The 15,150-nt window shown below is 43.2% G+C and overlaps 1 long non-coding RNA gene across 2 annotated transcripts in view; it reads left to right on the forward strand.

Annotated features, from left to right (window-relative positions):
* Window positions 1–15,150, forward strand: part of LOC137383378 (uncharacterized) — a 101,727-nt gene that overhangs the window by 82,283 nt on the left and 4,294 nt on the right. For both annotated transcript variants that reach the window (XR_010977389.1, XR_010977388.1), the window contains one exon: window positions 465–582. This is a non-coding gene — a long non-coding RNA (uncharacterized lncRNA). The remainder of the gene's footprint in view (window positions 1–464; window positions 583–15,150) is intronic.

Here is a 15,150-nt window from a genome sequence, read left to right on the forward strand (position 1 = left end):
TAGCAGCTCTGCGATCAAGCTAATAACTCATTCCCGTCCTGTGGAGGAGATAAAACTTTGCCCCAAATGTATGTTAATGAATTTATGATTGCAAAAATGCATGAGATAATCTAACACAATTATAGTATCATTATATTAGTAATACCATTCTTGTATCCTTAAAAGCATTAGAACAAAAATACTAGAAGCTTTGATAGAATAACAACATAATCAATAATATTCATTCCTCTTCTTCTCAAAGATGTGTGCAATCATATTTTTAATGGCTAATATTTAGGCAGGAGTATTCCAATATTTTATAAGTTGGTGCAGAAGTATGGATTTTTTTTTCAGCTTAACTTTTTACTTGGTTCTTTCATTTTTCTACTTTTTTCCCTTCCCACATTTCTGGTTTTGTTATGTTTCCATGTTATGCACTGTCATTTCTATTTAGTGCACTCATTTTATCTCTTTTCCATACACAGAAACACATCAACTATTAGGAAGAAAGAAGCAAACACTGAAGGCAGACATGCCAGGAGAATGGAGATAGAGAAATCAAACTGGATTGGATTAGCATGGCCTGAAGGACAGATAAATCAAGTAAGGAACAAACAGAGGTGGCCAAGCAGATGGAAAAATTGAATAGAAAACAAATGGAGATGGATAGAAAGATAATAGAAAATAGGTTGCATCTTAGATGGTCTTTGCCAAGCATACACACCTTATACACTGGGGAAATTACAATCTTATTGTATACATGGCTCTGGCAAAGTAATATTTTAACATAGTCTGAAAACAACTTTTTGAGATTAGTTGTTGTTGGATTCTCATGGGACTAATTTTAATGTGAGCCAGAGGCTAGCTAAATTTTTAATTCGCAATTCAGTATTGGGTTTATTATTTTAATAGTTATTCTTAAAAATTTGTTCCAGCTTTCAATTTGAATGGAGTTTACTGTAAGTGTTACAGTGACAGGAATGTCAATTTCTCTTGGAAAAGAAGATTAAGCAAAGGGTATCACCTGTTTTGCACTCGCAGCCAAGACAAGTTTCAGCCGCTGAGTTTTTTTCTGTCTCCAGTTTGTCTCTCTTATGAGTCCTTTCTGGCTACGCCCCTGGCATTTGGTGCAAATGGAAAGACCAATTCAATGTTCCTCACCAGTCAAAAAGTGCACAAGGTTGACCTTCGGACAACTGCCTTCCTCCTGGCTGTAAGACATCTAGCTTCTGTCAGAGCTTCTCTGCAGTAACATGGCTGAGACTGGTGACTCATCAAAGTGGTGGCATCAAATCTGAATCCCACTATTCCAAAGCATGGTGTTTGGAGTTTTATTGCCCGCATTAATATTTGAACAGAAGTTCAACCCTACCTGGTCCATGGATAAGTTATTTTCCTCAACTTGATAAGCTGTTAATTCCACATTGTGAAGATTAATTTAAATGGATGGAACATAAGATGAGTTTCCCTACAGGCATGTGATCAGCCCTAAATGTTCTCAGTGCTCTGCACCCCGTCGATCCAATACATCCAGGTACCAGAACAATAAAATCTGGACCAGTATATCCGGCGGCAGCCTTTCTAAGTTTGATCCAAAAGACACATTGACGATTGGCATAGTTGCATTTGGGACAGGATCATGTCAATTTTTGTCATGCTAAACTTTCATGGGCAGAAAAATAGCTGTTGGAAACCAATGTTTCCAATGTCTTATCAACTTCAATAATGGAAAGACATTAGTAGTGTTTTGAAATGATTTATTGTTTTATAAAGATAAAAATGAAATTATATTACATTAAAAAAATCAAGTAATAAGAGAGACAACAGAGAAGAAAACATCAGTGATGGACCACAACATCCCGACTATAGTACTGAAGACTTGTGCTCCAGAACTTGCTGCACCTCTACCCAAAGTTGTTTCTGTACAGGTGCAATATTGACATCTACCCGACAATGTGGAAAATTGCCTAGGTATGTACTGTTCATGTATTGTCCATGCCCCATCTGTCCACAGTCAATCATTAGCAAAGTAATAAAACGTGTCGTCAACAGTGCTATCAAGCGGCACTTACACATCAATAACCTGCTCACTGATGTCCAGTTTGTGTTCTGCCAGGACCACTTAGCTCCAGACCTCATTACAGTTTTGATTCAAATATGGACAAAAGAGCTAAACTTCAGAGGTGAAGTGAAAGTGACTGGTGAAGTGAGAGTGACTGCAAGTTCTCCTCCAAATCCTCAGCTGCTTCATCAATGACCATAAAATCAGAAATGGGGATGTTCACAGATGCTTGCATAGTGTTCAGTACTATTCATAACCCTTTGTGTAATGAAGCAGTCCATACTTGCATGCAGCAAGACCTGGACATCATTCAGGCTTGAGCTGATAACTGACAAGTAACATTCATGCCACACAAGTGCCAGACAATAACCAGCTCCAAAAAGAGAGAGTCTAAACATCTCACTTTGACATTCAATGGCATTATCATTACTGAATCCCCCACCATCAACATCCTGGGGGTCACCAATAACCATAAATGTTACTGGACCAGCCACGTAAATACTGTGGCTATAAGAACAAGTCAAATGCTGGATATTCTGCAGTAACTCACTTCCTAACTCCCCAAAGCCTTTCCACCATCTACAAGACACAAGTCAAAAGTGTGATAGAATATTCTCCACTTGCCTGGATGAATGCATCTCCAACACTCAAGAAGCTCAACATCATCCAGGACAAAGCAGCCCACTTGATTGGCACCTCATTCACCACCTTAAACATTCACTTTCTCCACCACTGGTGCACAGTAGATGCCATGTGTGCCATCTGCAAAATGCACTGCAGCAACATGCCAAGGCTTCTTCGACAACACCTCCCAAACCTGTGACCTCTACCGCCTAGAAGAGCAAGGGCAGCAGGTGCATGAGACCGCCACCACTTTCAAGTTCTCCTCCAAATCACACATCATCCTGATTTAGAAATATATAGCTGTTCCTTCATCATCGCTGAGTCAAAATCCTGGAACTCCCTCTCGAACAGCATTGTAGGAGTACATACATCGTATGAACTGCAGTGGCTGAAGAAGGCAGCTCACCACCACCTTCTCCATTGTAAATAGGAATAGGCAATAAATGCTGGCCTTGCCAGCGATGCACACATCCTATGAATGGATAAATAAAAAATACATTCACCTATCAAGAATCTCTGTCAATTAAGACTCATACCTTGCATTGATATGCTTCACCTCACCCACACACACCTAGCACAATTGCACGCCTCAAACATCTCACAGCTTGCACACGCTGGCAGCTATTTAATCATGACAGCCGCATCATCCAAACATATTGGACAATAGTCACTGACACATTTCCCTTTCTCTCGCAGGCCAAAGTAGCACACAACCAGAGGCAGCTTTAACTAACTAGAGGGGAGTGGTGCACCTGCATGTTTGAAAGCCCATGGAGGAGGTGGTGCTGGCCATTATGTCAAGGGTCATTGTTGAGGTTGTGGCCAACAGTGGGGCTGAAGCCGTTGAAGATGGCGGTATCCTTATATCTAATCCTCCTCTCACATCCCAATTGCCCCTCATCCTTAACACTCTTTTGAATTACAAGCTGCAGATACTGTAAGCATGCACCTTTTTTATTCTCCTCTCCCCTTATCACAACCTTACCTATGTCCCTTTTTCATTTCAGATACCCAAGAACTGAATCCTTCCCAGGCAATGGTGTAAGAGCAGAAAGGCAGTGATAACGAGGAAACATTATCATTCGATTTCACACTCGCAGCCAATAGCTCAGTTAATCACACTGTACATACTTTAGAGGATAGCATGGAGGTGGGAGCTGAGTATGAGTACAATGCAGCCAGGACAGGGGGCAAGGATAGCCCAGGTACCATCTCGCCACAGGGTGAGGTCGCACGTTAGTTCTGCTGCAGAAGACTCAGATGAGGACCTCAGATAGGGCAGAGTACAGAAAAAGCTGATGGGTGCACATGCTTGGTGCATTGAGAAGTCTGGCAGAAATCCTGCATTTAATTTCAAGAAGCATGGAGGAATCTGGCACCAACTTGGCACAGGGCTCTGTGCAGAGTTTGGAGCCCATCATTTCCAGCACAGAACTGTGACAAGCGTGAACACACTTGTGGAACCAACAATGATGCAGCATCTGATGGCCGATGCCACAGCTTTCAGTGCAACAAGAGCGGCTTCCACCAAAGATGCAGTAGAAACTGCAGTAGAAACTTAGACTGCTGCCGTGCAAGCTTAGACTGCTACCATCATGACTCTGGATATCGATGTTCAAAGGGGCTTCAAAGGTTCCACAGCACTCCAGAAATCTGCCCTCCAACACGTTACTAGGATTGTTGAGGCGCCGCCGCAGGGAGTGGTAGTAGTCCCATGGAATATGAGCCTGCTGTCCTCTCTCAGGGCAGTCCTGCTCCCACCCTGCCTTCTTCTCATCTCAGTCCTGGTCACATCACCTGATATTGCAGCAGCCGAGACATGGAGGGCTGGACCCAGGTGTCTGCAGCCTGATGCCTTTATGCTTACCGAGGCCCATCCCTCAGAATGGACCAAGCCTCCTTTCGAGACTATTGGGCGATCGATGGGCCAGCTCTGCTGATCAGGGAGAAAGTCTACCCCATTGTAGTCAATGGAAAGGAAATTCCTGCGGGATCTATCTCACCTGGCAGGAAGATTTAAATCAACTCAATTAGACAAAAATTTCAATTTTGGCAGGGGCGTAAAACAGGCTGTAATGGATCAGTCGCCTGTTATATATCCCATCTGATTTTTTTTCAGAAAGGTAGGTTGTGTAATGGGCTGCTGATTCAATATTGCCTGTTGGAAGTCCTGCCCATTGTCATGGTCTTGCTTGGCTGAATTCTTATCCAAATCCAATCTCTGTTCACTTGTCCTCATCGCTAATTACTTAACAGTGGCTTGGAATTTACAGTCAGCGGTGAAGCAACAGCACTCACACTGCACTGAAAGAAAACTGCCCACAAAGATTTAATGAACTCTGTGGCGTGGATTTCCCCTTTTTGACATCAGTTTGAATCTAGCGTCAAGTCAAAAGGATCTCCAGGCGTCCAGCAACAGTAATGTCTTAAAGCAGGATCAGGAATATAATTTGTCACAGATGGCAAACCAGGAAGTAAAATGCACTGAATTTTTCACTTGTAATTAAAATTTTACAGAGGCTGAAAGAAATGACTAGGACATACACATGGGATTTAGATGGAAGCCGAAATATCATAAACACAAAGTTAAAAAAATTAAAATGTGGATTTTTTTCAACATAATGGAAAAATGTTATATTCCATATTAGTTTTTCAAGGACAGCGTGACTGTTCACCAATAATTATGAACTTAGTACTATGTTAAAAACGCAGTTACACCTCCTTCAGCAAGGTATAACTTTTTCAAGAGTTTTTACAGCAAGGGGCAAGTTCTCTTCAGTTCAGTAATTTTCACTTGGTTGCAATCTGGATGGACCTCAACAGCGCACCCTACAGGGAAATGTAGAACTGCTGACAGCAACTTCTGGATTTTCAAGTTTAACTGTGCATGTGTGGTCTCCTAGCCATCAGTTTCAGAGGAGTAATGATAGCGAACACTGACATTTTCACCTTCATTACTACTGTAAATTTTAGGCCAATTCCATGAGACCTGATCCTCATTTAGAAATGCTTGGAATGGCAATCATAGCTGAGTGGTGATGCCAAGTGATTCTTACATTAGAAGATTAAGGACAGAAGAAGGAACAGAGGATAATAGATGAATATATTGCGAAAACAAACAAGAAGAAATACGTTTTTGATATGATGCAACAGTGTTTTAAGTGACTAATGCCTCTTTGCAATTCCAGAAGTCATTATAAGTCTTTATAAGCTGCAGTAGTCTCACATTTAGTTAACCCTAATATTAGGGCACGTTAGGAACAGAAGAAAAATAAGAAATAGGAGTAGGAGTAGGCCAATTGACCCTTTGAATCTACTCTGCCATTCAATGAGATCATGGCTGATCTTTAAGCTCAAAATATACCTCAATTCTGATGGTGCTGGAAAATTACTTGAGCTTATTGAATGGTTTTGAAAAATGACACATTCTGCCTTAACATCATCAAAGTAAAGTAATTAGGTAACAGGTAGTTTTCCAAAGGAGTGAATTGTTCGTGAAGCCTCATTCGCAGTTTGTGTAGGCTGCAGTTTCTTTTAGAGTAATATAAAGATAGCAAACTATCCACATGCTCCGGTTAAAATGATCTTTTAACACTTCTTAAGCAGCTAACTAGCCATTCAGCCAGTATATAAGGCAGAAAGGTCATTAATCAGACTGCAAAGTGCATAGTTGTATTATAGAATGGCAACAGAGAAAATCCAATGTTAGTAATGATGTGCGCCAGCCCTCAGGGTCTCTGATGAAGCATCAGGAGAACGTTTTTGGTAGAGACAAATGCAAGCATATAAGTGCATCATTAAGATGGCGGGGACTGTATCAATAGCTAGCGGCACCTGGATAGAAATGAGAAAAAGTTACACAACGTAAAGAATAACATCAAGGTAATTCATGAACAATACTGTAAAATATCAGCAGAGGAAACATGTGCATAGGATAGAAAGTTATAGTTCTAAAACGCATGTATCCTAAAAAGAAATGTACTGACCCAGCAGTGTAAGATTAGGAAAAGCCAAGGATGAGAAAAGCTTATTCCTGTAGTACCCTAGATTTCCCATTTCAGCCTCCAACTGCATTTAGTACATCCTTATTGCTATTTCCACTCCTTTGAAGAAAGACATTCAGCTTAATATCTATTTTAAATATACCTCTCACTAATTTAAAAGTATGTCCTCTGGTCTAATGGGCCTGCCCTACTTTGAAGTAATTTTCTGCTTTTACTTTACTAATCCATCTTCTTTCCAGACTATAAGACTTGAGTTTTCAGAAACCAACCTTACTGCTTATCCACTTTCGTAGGTTAATCCAGTTCCTTTTCACTCCAATGTATTTTTTGGAGTTTGGTGAATAGGATTGAACAAGGGTTGATAACTCTGGTAGGAGGCATTCCGAGAGTGTTTATCACATGATGTTCTGTCCACATGACATCTGACCCTGTGATGTCTGAACATATGACTACTACAAATGTTATTGCATTTACCTTAAAAGGTTGGGTCCCTATATTTGAGTATTTTGCCTCATGGGTTTGCACATGCAGCTGTTATGCAAGTAGTTCTTCATTCGCTCACCAATAAAAACAATCAGCTAAATTTTACCCTCGACAGACAGGAGTCGTCCACGGACTAAACAGTCGGTGGAGAACCTGCCTCCCCCTGGCCTGGAGATCCGGACCGCATTTTGCAGTCCCCAGGCCTTTAATTGGTCTAAGGTGGGACTTCCACCTCACTGAGGCAGGAAGTCCTGCCTAGTGGAGCTACCGGCCAAGCTCTTAGTCTTAGCAACGCTACCGGGAGCGGTAGCCACTGCTGAGACTGTAACCCAGCTTCAAGAACATGAGGAAGGATGGCCCCGGGAAAAGGTAAGTTTTTGGGGCCTTACCGGGGGTGATCGGTTGGGCCCTGGCGAGGACTATTGGGGCAATGGGGGTGCGTGGTTGAGGCATCAGGGGCAGCCCTCCTTTGGGCATAGGATGACTGATCATGAGGCCCCTCCCCCAGGCCATCAGAAAGCCACCTGTTTTTGTCAGGTGGCTTTTCTCAGGCCTTGGCCCCACAACCGGCCAAGGGGAAAATCCCCGTGGTGGCAGGCGGAGGCCCTTAAGTGGCTGTTAAGTGGCCACTTAAGGGCCTTGATTGGCCTAGGGCAGGCAGGCCAGTTTTCACCGATGCCGCCCCGCGTAAAATGGTGGCGGAGGTGGGAGCGGGTCAGGAAGGGCGCCCCTAGCCTCTCACTCCATGTTACAGCCCCCTGCACCCCCACCACCAACCCGCTCTTTGGGAGGGCGTAAAATTCCAGCCAATCTTTCACTATTTACCCACAGTAAAGACCCAGTTTTCATTCACACTTTTACTGGCTGCACCTCTCTCAGTGCTACTACTACTCAGTATGTTGCTGTTGCTCCCAGTTTTGCAGGCAACACTGGCCCCACACCCACCCCCACCCTGATGCTTAAGCCCCAATTCCCCAATCCCCAGTCCCCTTCTGTTCCCAACATTCCATTTCCTGATCGCCATCTCCCTTCCTAATCTCCCCATTCCCCTGTCTCCACATCTCCCCCCAACCCCCATTTCCCAGTCTCCATCTCTCTCCACAATTACACATTCCCCCCCTCTCCATGCACCCCAATTCCTAGTCTTCATCTTTCCCTGAGCCCCAATTCTCCAGTTTTCATCTCTCCTCTAGTCCCCAATCCCCAGACTCCATCTCCCTCCTCAAATTTCCCATTTCTCAGTCTCCATCTCGCTGTCCCCCAATTCTACATTCCCCAGTATCCATCTCTCTGCTAAGCCCCCATTCCCCAGTATTTATTTCTCCCCCAAGCCCCCATTCCCCAGTCTCCATCTCTTCCCCAGGCCCCCATTCTCCTGGCTCCGCTTCCCTCTTTGAGCACCCTCCTTCCTAGCTAATTAGCACTAATTTTATACCATCTGCTACTGCTTAAATGTTGCTACCAGAGGGCACTTTCCTCCCATGCCCAATGACCTTTCTGAGAATAGAATGATACATTTATGTGGCTGCTTGTAACTAAATGAGTTGCAGCTGGCCAGGATCTTGGAATTTGAACCCCCAAGGTCTGTAGAACAGAAGAACTCATGAGTGATCTCACATCTGTGCCCATGGGCTGTGTAATTGAAGACACCGCATTACGAAAACCACTGGTCTTACTGCATACTGAATGGTACACTGCAGTGCAGAGAACGGTTGTTCCATGATATCACTCATGTTAACTGGCATGGGTTGGAAATTCCATGGGAATTTTCCTGATTTCCTGCCCTTACTTTGGAAGATCCGGAGAACTCCCATGGAAATTCTACTCTGCAGATTCTGCACTGTCCTAAAAGTTCTATTGATCTCTCATTTATAAGGCTTTCTTTCCTAGATATTTGAACAATATCTTCTTCAGTGATGTATGGTCTCAGGCTCTGCTATCTGCTGCATTCTGCACCTTCCAATTACCCACCAGCTTGTCCTTAATGAGTACTGAGACAAAACAAAAGCTTGCATTTAGGTGACAGAAAACATCCCAAGGTGCTTCACAAATAAACAAAATGACTGTCAAGCAGTAAAGGAAGGGTTAGAGAAGATGTTTAAAAGCATGGTCAAAGCGAAATGTCTTAAGCAGATTTTTTAATGGTTGGAAGAGAGGAAGCAAGAGAAAGGGGAGGGAGTTCCAGAATGTCGGACTAAAACTGGGGAAGGCTCTGCCCCTGATGGTGGAGTGGAGGGAGGACAGCACAAAACAGGCCACAGCCTAAAGTTTAGGTGACATGGATTGGGAGATTGGTCACACAAGCAGGGTTAGGTAAGACCATGGAAGCATTTGTCAGTGAGTATGAGGATTTTGAATTCAATGTATTGAGGGACAGGGAGCCACTAAAAGTTGGTGAGGTCAAAGGCTATAGGTGTGCATACCTCAGTGTGGGATAAGTTGCTGGAGCAGAGTTTTGGAGAAGTTTGAGGTTTTGTCGGATCGAGGTCAGAATACTGGTGAGCAATACCATTAAATAACACTGTACAATTGACAATAGCATTGCCTTGGAAAGCACAGATAACTTTCTATATTTCCTGCAGCTTTCTAGTTCACGGGAGACAGTGATAGAATGGTAATATCACTGAATAGTAATCAAGAAGCCCAGGCTAATGCCCTGGAGACACAGGTTCAAATCCCACCAAAGCAGCTGGTGGAAATTAAATTCAATTAATTAATGCAAATCTGGAATTGAAAGCTAGTCTCAGTAATGGTGCGATGAAACTATCATCGATTGTTGTTAAAACCCATCTGGTTCACTAATGTCCTTAAGGGAAGACCTTACCTGGTCTGGCCTACATGTGACTCCAGACCCACAGCAATGTGATTGACTCTTAACTGCCCTCTGAAATGGCCTAGCAAGCCACTCAATTGTCAAGGGCAATTAGGGACGGGCAACAAATGCTGGCCTTGCCACATCCCATGAAAGAATTTTTTAAAAAGCTGCTTGTGAAGCACCACAGCAGTAGGATACATACACAGCTAGCAAGAAGAGTCTTTGAAACACAACTGGACTAAGCACATACACAACTGTCATGAACAAATTATCATTGAATAAAATGTGTCATTCTTCTTTAGTGCAAAAAAGGAAGTATCCTTTGTCCCAATTCTCTCCAAAATGACCTAGCATTTCCGTGATTGTAAATATATCTAGTAAAATTGATGGGCATCCAATTTCAGAATTCACTGGAAGAATTGAGTGATGAGACCCTCATTTATAATTATTCCTGCCTGCAGCACTGCTCAGGGGACCCAATAATTTACCCATGATTAAACCTAATGGCCTTCCAACAGAGTCTATTTTTTCAATGTTTTTGCAGACCTTTTCGGAGCACATTGTATGGCTGGGACCGAATAAACCAAGCATGTAAACTGTGCTTTAGCACTCCGCATATTTTCTCATTGAGGATCCTAATTAACCTCTGTGCTTTTTATAAAGACATTCTCAACCAAGGTGGTGGGATCTTGCAGTGACAGCACCAGCCATGGTTTCCACTGGCAGCAAAGTACAGAGACTTGACTACCCATACAGTTATTTTTGTATAAAATGGTATACCTCAGTCATAGTCTCCTTGTGCATTTCTCCATCATGAAATGTAGCTGATGCTATCTCCACTTGGAGTTGTTCAACATGTGGGTCACTAGCCTTCAGTATGCTCTATGCTCCGGAGCAGCCTTCTCAACTGTGTCAAAACTAGCAAAGGCCACAGCACCTATACCATTGGGCAGTAAATGGCTGTTTATTATTAACTTCACTTACTGCTGTACTGATACACTTTTTTAAGTTCAGTATGTCATGTGTGATAGGGAATTAAATACTCACTTTTTGATTGTGTCAACACAAGACACATCAATAAGACATTAACCAACAAAAATCATCTTTTTGCCAGATAGATAGCATTAATGTTTGTTAATCCATTTTGAAGAGTAGGATAGATCAGAACAGGGTTAAGCATGATCAAAATTCCATTTGTACATTTTCACCTACAGTTCATTGCCTCTATATTCAATTAGACAAAATCAGGAATTCTGGCCTTTTCTTAGCTTATTGTTATCTGTGTCATGAGTTTCTTTGTGTTATCTTAAGCAACACAATCAGGTACGTGGATTCGAGTTCCTTGACGATCTCTGGAAGGTTTCTTCTTCCTCTTTGGCCTCCTTGTCTCGGAAGACAATGGGTAAGCGCCTGGAGGTGGTCAGTGGTTTATGGAGCAGCGCCTGGAGTGGCTATAAAGGCCAATACTAGAGTGACAGACTCTTCCACAGGTGCAGCAGAAAAAATTGGTTGTCGGGGCTGTTACACAGTTGGCTCTCCCCTTGCGCTTCTGTCTTTTTTCCTGCCAACTGCTAAGTCTCTTCGACTCGCCACACTTTAGCCCCACCTTTATGGCTGCCCGTCAGCTCTGGCGATCGCTGGCAACTGACTCCCACGACTTGTAATCACTGTTACAGGACTTCATGTCGCGTTTGCAGACGTCTTTAAAGCGGAGACATGGACGGCCGGTAGATCTGATACCAGTGGCGAACTCGCTGTACAATGTGTCCTTGGGGATCCTGCCATCTTCCATGCGGCTCACATGGCCAAGTCATCTCAAGCGCCGCTGACTCAGTAGTGTGTATAAGCTGGGGATGTTGGCCGCCTCGAGGACGTCTGTGTTGGAGATGCAGTCCTGCCACCTGATGCCAAGGATTCTCTGGAGGCAGCTAAGATGGAATGAATTGAGACGTTGCTCTTGGCTGACATACGTTGTCCAGGCCTCGCTGCCGTAGAGCAAGGTACTGAGGACACAGGCTTGACACACTCGGAGTTTTGTGTTCTGTGTCAGTGCGCCATTTTCCCACACTCTCTTGGCCAGTCTGGACATAGCAGTGGAAGCCTTTCCCATGCGCTTGTTGATTTCTGCATCGGGAGACAGGTTACTGGTGATAGTTGAGCCTAGATAGGTGAACCCTTGAACCACTTCCAGAGCGTGGTCGCCGATATTGATGGATGGAGCATTTCTGACGTCCTGTCCCATGATGTTCGTTTTCTTAAGGCTGATGGTTAGGCCAAATTCGTTGCAGGCAGCCGCAAACCTGTCGATGAGACTCTGCAGACACTCTTCAGTGTGAGATGTTAATGCAGCATCATCAGCAAAGAGGAGTTCCCTGATGAGGACTTTCCATACTTTGGTCTTCGCTCTTAGACGGGAAAGGTTGAACAACCTGCCCCCTGATCTTGTGTGGAGGAAAATTCCTTCTTCTTCCTGGAAGATGGCTCCCTAGGAAGCTCCCTTGCTGTTCAACTCTATCCATGGCCATCTGCTCCCATTCTTAGTGCTTTCTCCCCCAATCTACCCTCTTAAACTGTTTAAATTCCCCTGGCTCTTTAATCAGTACATTTTAGCCCTAACTACAAGTTAACAGCTAGTTTAATGTTACCTGGGCCCACTGCCCTCTCCCAGCCATACCTGCTCTTTGCATTCTTCATTGAGCACTGAATTGTGCTCAGATTGACATCCAGTTTTCTGGACGCCTAGGCTACACTTCTCTACCGGGCAAAATTGCAAAGTACAGCTGGTGATACTCTGATCTTCTATCCTGTTGTCTACATCATCCAGAGCGTCCGCGGCCACGGCGTGCGGTAAGTCCAGTGCAGAGAGGAAGGAGCAGCGGAACCCGAGGGTAATAAGACCTAGTACAGAGGGGAAGCATTGAGAAAAACCCCGAACACGTAAAAAGCCACGACCCGGCCCCAGTTGACTCCATCGCGGAACGGCTCCTCGGCCACAACTTCAAAGCGCCCGCGGGAGATGTGCAGCTTGTAGCGCATCTGCAGCGCAATGTCGGCGAATTCCTGCTGGTACTGGCGCCCAAGGCTGTCGCCCACCTCCCGGAGGACGCGGATGAGCTTTCCCGACGTTGATGGTGGGAACTGATGAAATGTTTTATTACCTTCACCTCCTTCACCCCCGCTTCCCCTTCCCAGCTCCCCCCTCCCAGCTCCCCCCCCGCACCCTCTTCCCCCACCCCCTCCCCCCTCGCAACCCCTTCCCAGCTCCCCCCTCGCACCATCTTCCCCCAGCACCCCATTCCCCTGCACCACCCCACCCCTCTACAGCCCCCTTCCCAGCTACCCCTCGCACCCCCTTCCCTCCACCCCTCCCCCTCGCACCCCCTCCTCCCACCGGCATCCACCTATCCCTGAGCAGGGGCCCTAACAACCTCTGGAAGGTTTATTAACAGCTAAACTAGTATACAGAATACAGAGCAAACTATATACAGAACCTTTGTCCAGGGTGTTGTTGTGCAGAGAGACTATGGCTTCTAGTCACATGACTACATCCTGATACTTAGCTCATTAGCATACTGAGTTCTTAAAGAGACATCACTCTTAAAGCGATCATACAACAATGTGTATACAACCTATGCAACCATCTTGAGTTGTGGCCATGTCTTCTCCAGTCTGACATTTCACAGGTTTTATTTTCGATAAAGTATCACTCGAATCATATGATCTGGAAAGAGTACAGCTCAGAGTGTGGAGACAGAGCTATGACACTAAATGAATAAAAATGATCAATGAGGCATTATTAGTGAAGATCATGTTGGACAGTCGAGAAAGATGGTAGTTAAGGAAGAACTTAATTGAATTATGTAAAATAATAAGTGGTGTATAGATCTACAATTAATTTCATGTGTTATTAAGAAGAATTTCTTTACTCAAAGAAAGACTATTGAATAATCTGCCAGATGAGGTAATGATGGCAAAAATGTTAGTCACATTCAAATTGAGGCTAGATTTTATAATAAAAGAATTATGATATTGGAGGAATAAGATTCAAGGGAATGAATGACCTTTACTCATCTGTGATGTTCTTATTCAACTGCATAATAGACAAAATATTGATGCATGCCAGTATTTTGATAATGAATTCCATTTAGTTAATATTGAAGTCACAAATTTTGGAATTTTCCAAAAGTGTTATTTTCAATATTTCTTTGCAACTTTGACTCAAATAAAGAATTCTTTGCTGGACATTGTTATATTTTCAGAAGAAAATTCCAAGTCACAATATTCAGACAGACAAGACAATACCTTTTTTTTTTCCTGCTAGTACTTTCAGAGATTTATACATTGACACATTTGCTTTGAAAGCATTTGAAGGAATGCAAAAGTGTGACTCTCCCATGAGATGTGTGGAATTTGGCAAGGCTAAAAAGGCATTTCTCTTCCCTAGCAGAAAGATATTGGATTTAGGCTTTTATATTTCACACATCAGCAGGTCTCCACAGTATATTTTCCAGCTTGCTTTCTGCAATGTCTGAGCTGCGCTGATCAAAATAATCTATATCACTATAATGAAGACACGCACCATAGTCTCAACATCAGATGGCTATCAATAAACACAAGCTCAAATTGACGACATTGGTCCTTGCCTCCACACAAGTGCTTCTGTGGTCCCATAAATGAATGTGTCTGTTCAAACTAATAAATAAATGCTTAGTATGGTAACGGCCATTGAAATTTGAAACTGATTACAACTTAATTTATCACAAAGGCAAACTCTCTACAAAATTAAAACTGAAACAAAGCTTTGATCATTAAAAGCTTCATTTAGTCAGATTGGTTTAAAGATTATTTGTTAAGATGCCTGATGATACAACCAGTCATCCTTTGTCCCATTCTTGGATACGATAATATTTTAATTATGTTTTTGTGACCATCTTAGTATCATAGTACATAGCCTTTCACTTTGGGGAATTGTAATTTGGGGGAATTAAGTCATACAATAGGATGGAAGTAACATAAAAATTAAATGCACAATAAAGGTCAAGGGTTTTCCTATAAAATATTCAAGAATTTAAGAAGTCCAGTGTCATATATTTATAATCAGAACACAAGAAATAGGAGCAGAAGTAGACCAAATGGCCCATTGAGCCTGCTCTGCCATTCAATACGATCATGGCTGATCTTAG

This window comes from Heterodontus francisci, chromosome 24, assembly GCF_036365525.1.
Source record: "Heterodontus francisci isolate sHetFra1 chromosome 24, sHetFra1.hap1, whole genome shotgun sequence".
Lineage (NCBI taxonomy): Eukaryota > Metazoa > Chordata > Chondrichthyes > Heterodontiformes > Heterodontidae > Heterodontus > Heterodontus francisci.